This window comes from Montipora foliosa, chromosome 9, assembly GCF_036669935.1.
Source record: "Montipora foliosa isolate CH-2021 chromosome 9, ASM3666993v2, whole genome shotgun sequence".
Classification (NCBI taxonomy): Eukaryota; Metazoa; Cnidaria; class Anthozoa; order Scleractinia; family Acroporidae; genus Montipora; species Montipora foliosa.
This window is the reverse complement of record NC_090877.1, coordinates 23463718-23468857: the sequence shown is the minus strand read 5'-3', so window position 1 is coordinate 23468857 and position 5140 is coordinate 23463718. Positions and strand designations below refer to the sequence as shown.

At 41.0% G+C, this 5140-nt stretch overlaps 1 pseudogene; it reads right to left on the bottom strand.

Moving 5' to 3' along the window:
* Positions 1 to 211: 211 nt before the first annotated feature.
* LOC137971578 (uncharacterized) lies at positions 212 to 1452 on the bottom strand (annotated as a pseudogene).
* Between the last annotated feature and the right edge of the window lie 3688 nt (positions 1453 to 5140).

The following is a 5140-nucleotide window of genomic DNA, read 5'->3' as shown; positions in this document are numbered from 1 at the left end:
GTTACCACGATTCATGATAAGAAATAAGTATAATCGTTCTCTGGTACAAGGTTTAAAAAGACTATGAGCTTTCGACAGACTGAACTGATGTCTTCAACGGATAAAAACATGTAAAGGATAAAAGCGAAAGAGGTTGAAATATGACGAAAAATTCGCATAAATTAAAGGATAAAAGCATGTGGTAGAAAGAATGTTAAAAATGCTAAGAAAATTAGTGTTTCTTTAAGAGAATGTGATATTGTCTAGGGAGCGGGCACGAATTATTGTCCGCCCCAACGGTTTTTGCCGTGTGCCATGACTCCAATGTCTTTCTACTCCGATTGTTTGCTTTGTCAGTGATTTTAGAGTTGTCGAAGTCAATAGCATGATTAAAAGCCCACGCGTGTTTTGCGACATTTGAGCCTTTAGTACAATGCTTTAAGTTCCTCATGTGTTCTTTTCTCCCAGTAGTAAAAGATCTTTTAGTTTCACCAATGTAGCTCCAGGGGCAAGATGCGCATGGAATTTTATAGATGACATTGCATTGGTCGTCTTCGGCAGGTCGAAACTTAGGGATAGGGAAATGCTGTTGTAAAGTTTTTACTGGTCTGCTGGGGACTTGGATGTCGTGTCCCTTGAAGATTCTTGTGAGAGGTTCCGTGATGCCTTTGATGTAGGGAAGGACTGCATAGTTGCGTCGGTTTGTTGGCTCAGCCCATTTAAAGAACATGCCGACCAACTCTTCTGGAGTAGGTGTAGGTGGTGGAGGTCTCGCTTTCTTTCTTATAACATCAGCAGCGACTTTTTGGGATAGCCGTTGGAGTGTAAAGCGGCGCAAACACGAGCAGTTTCACGGGTCTTTCCAATTTGTGTGTTGGGGAGATTCAAAGCTCTATGCAGGAGTGTCTCAGCGGTGCTGATTTTATGTTTCCTGGCATGGTGTGAATGGAAGTCAAGATATCCATCCGTATGTGTGGGTTTGCGGTAGATGTCGACCAAAAGTTTCCGTTATCGCGCGAAATGAGGTTTGTAAAGAAAGGGTAGTTGGCCGTTGGACTCATGTTCGATGGTGAAAGAAATATGCTGATCAATTGAGTTCAATGAATCGTGGAAGGAGGCAACAGCGTCACTCTTAATAATGCCGAAACTGTCGTCTACATATCGCTTCCAAAATTTCGGCGAGACAGTAGTCGCGTTGATTGCTGTCTTTTCGATTTCTTCCATGCATAGGTTGGCTACTACAGGGCTGACGGGGCTACCCATAGCACAACCGTGGATTTGTTTGAAGATGGTGTCATTATAAATAAAGAAGGTATTGGACAACACAAAATTCAGTAAGGAAATTATGTCCTCGATGTCTAGGTTGGTCCTGGAATGGAGAGACGAATCATCCTCTAATTTCTTCCTGATATAATCGCAAGCTTTATCGACAGGGACTGCGGTGAATAGAGACACCACATCAAAGGAAACCATGGTCTCGTCATCTTGGATGTTAACGTCGGCTATTTCGTTAGAGAACTCCTGTGAATTAGCATTGGAATGCCGTCGGTAGATCTTAGTTTAAAATATGTATAGTCATCAATCTTTAGTTGTCTCTTAAAGTTCAGGAGCTTCGCGTTCAAATCACGCTCGATTCGACCGAACGGAGATCTTGTGACAACTTCATAAGTACTTCGGTCCGCAAGGAGAGACTCCATTTTGCTGTCGTATTCTTCTCTATCCAACACAACGAGGCAATTTCCTTTGTCAGCTTTCATGATGACTCTAGAGCGGTCTTTCTTTAACTCATGTAAAGCTTTACTTTCTTCTTTAGAGATGTTGTGATTAGGTAAAGAAGCCCTTTGGAAGATCGCAGCCGCAGAGGTTCGTATTTGATCTGGGATCTCAGTTGCTAATTCACAGGTGTTCTCTAACGAAATAGCCGACGTTAACATCCAAGATGACGAAACCATTGTTTCCTTTGATGTGGTGTCTCTATTCACCGCCATCTCTGTCGATAAAGCTTGCGACTATATCAGGAAGAAATTAGAGGATGATTCGTCTCTCCATTCCAGGACCAACCTAGACATCGAGGACATAATTTCCTTGCTGAATTTTGTGTTGTCCAATAACTTCTTTGTTTATAATGACACCATCTACAAACAAATCCACGGTTGCGCTATAGGTAGCCCTGTCAGCCCTGTAGTAGCCAACCTATGCATGGAAGAAATCGAAAAAACAGCAATCAACGCGACTGCTGTCTCGCCGAAATTTTGGAAGCGATATGTAGACAACAGTTTCTGCATTATTACGAAGGACGCTGTTGCCTCCTTCCACGATTCATTGAACTCATTCGATCAGCATATTTTTTTCACCATCGAACATGAGTCCAACGGCCAACTACCCTTTCTTTACAAACCTCATTTCGCGCGATAACGGAAAACTTTTGGTCGACATCTATCGCAAACCCACACATACGGATAGATATCTTGACTTCCATTCACACCATGACAGGAAACATAAAATCAGCACCGCTGAGACACTCCTGCATAGAGCTTTGAATCTCCCCAACACACAAATTGGAAAGACCCGTGAAACTGCTCGTGTTTGCGCCGCTTTACACTCCAACGGCTATCCCAAAAAGTCGCTGCTGATGTTATAAGAAAGAAAGCGAGACCTCCACCACCTACACCTACTCCAGAAGAGTTGGTCGGCATGTTCTTTAAATGGGCTGAGCCAACAAACCGACGCAACTATGCAGTCCTTACCTACATCAAAGGCATCACGGAACCTCTCACAAGAATCTTCAAGGAACACGACATCCAAGTCACCAGCAGACCAGTAAAAACTTTACAACAGCATTTCCCTATCCCTAAGTTCGACCTGCCGAAGACGACCAATGCAATGTCATCTATAAAATTCCATGCGCATCTTGCCCCTGGAGCTACATTGGTGAAACTAAAAGATCCTTTACTACTAGGAGAAAAGAACACATGAGGAACTTAAAGCATTGTACTAAAGGCTCCTCAAATGTCGCAAAACACGCGTGGGCTTTTAATCATGCTATTGACTTCGACAACTCTAAAATCATTGACAAAGCGAACAATCGGAGTAGAAAGACATGGGAGTCATGGCACACGGCAAAAACCGTTGGGGCGGACAATAATTCGTGCCCGCTCCCTAGACAATATCACATTCTCTTAAAGAACACTAATTTTCTTAGCATTTTTAACATTCTTTCTACCACATGCTTTAATTTTTATCCTTTAATTTATGCGAATTTTTCGTTATATTTAAACTTCTTTCGCTTTTATTCTTTACATGTTTTTATCCGTTGAAGACAGCAGTTCAGTCTGTCGAAAGCTCATAGTCCTTTTAAACTTTTTACCAGAGAACGAATATACTTATTTCTAATAATAGTGATAATGATAATGATAATAATAATAATAATAATAATAATAATAATAATAATAATAATAATAACAATAACAATTGAGAGTAAAAATTAGTGATAATAATTTTGAATGACGTTTCGATGATTCGTTCATCATTTTCAAATTCGTAAAAACTAAAAACTAAAAGTCAGATTTTTGTGAGTTCTTTAAATACTAAGAATGTGTGTGAAAATCTCGTTGCATGTAATTAAAAACACTGCAATGTGGAACGTAGAGGGTAACAATTAGGTACTAAATAGTTTTTCTTTGATTGAGTCAGATTGAGTGTTCAGCTGAGGTTTCTTTTCTTGGATAAAAAGCATTTCGTAAACTAAGCATTCAAATTTCCCACGCCATTTCTTAAGAATGGTAAATTGTTCCTGAAGATCTTTGTTCTTCTGATTGTGTCCACCACATGGTTTTTCAGAAACCAATTATGATATAAGTATAAAATCTAAATAAAAGAGAGTGTATCACAAAGCTACCAACAAATAAAAAGATAAACATCATCGGATTCGCATTGGATCACTTAGATTTTTCAAATAGGGCGTGATATGTTCAAATTTACGCGCGCCAGTTACGATCCTGACAGCAAAATTCTGTACCTTTTGCAGCCTCTCAATATTTTTCTTGGTCACACCTACCCACACAGACGAGAGTAGAACAATTTACTAAACACTAAAGCATTTATGATCTTAATCAGTGTTGATCTGGCAAATAAGTATTTTACGCGATTTATTTGACATAAGCTACCCGTACATCTGGATACCAAGTCACATGTTCATCGAAACTTAGATGTGAATTCATAACAACCCCCAGACTCTTGGCAGAAGGGGATGGCAATATCTCTTTGCCAAGCAAGGAAACAGCAAAACCCTCTGGCACACGAGATAGCATCTGAGGAATTCCGAGTAGCAGCAACTTTGGCTTATCCGGATTAATCAAGAGGCTATGTGCACAGCACCAAGGTGGCAATCCCTTCTAGATCTTCAATCAAGTGCACCTTAGCCACCTCTGTCTCTTGAACTCGAAAAGAAAAATATAGCTGCGAATCATCAACATAACTCTTCAGGGAACAAAGGCTCGGGACGCTTGGAAGATCGTTTGTGTAGGTGTTAAAAAGTGCCGGTCCCAAAATCGAACGCAGGGGCACACCATGTGCCACCTCCCTGGGATCGGACACTTCGTGGCCTATTCTAACGCACTGAGTTCTGTCCGACAAATAGCACCTAAACCATTCGATAGCTTCTCTGGAAACACCTAATACTCGAAGCTTGCTTAACAAGATCTTGTGATCGATGCTATCAAAAGCCTTTGAAAAGTCTAGTAGCACTAGAGCTGTGATCTGTTTTCGATCAATAGCTTCAAAAACCCTATCAGACATGAAGATGTTAAAAGTCTCGGTTGAGTGCTGCTTCTTGTTCCCGTGCTGGTGTTCCGTCAAGCAATTTCGACGTGTCATATACTCCGTCAGCTGGTTTAAAGCCGCTCGCTCACAGATCTTAGAGAGAGCGGGCAACAGTGATACGGGTCGATTATCATTAGGAGTGTCATCATCCCCCTCCTTTAATAATGGTACCACCTCGGACTCCTTCCAAGACGTTGGAAACACGAAAGTTAAAAGTGATCTATTTATCAGCTCTGTCAGGACAGGGAGTATGACTGGTAGTGCATCTTTTATTACCTTCATATGTAGTTTGTCTTTTCCTGGAGCCTTGTTTGAAGGACAGGACTGAATAATCTTTCGT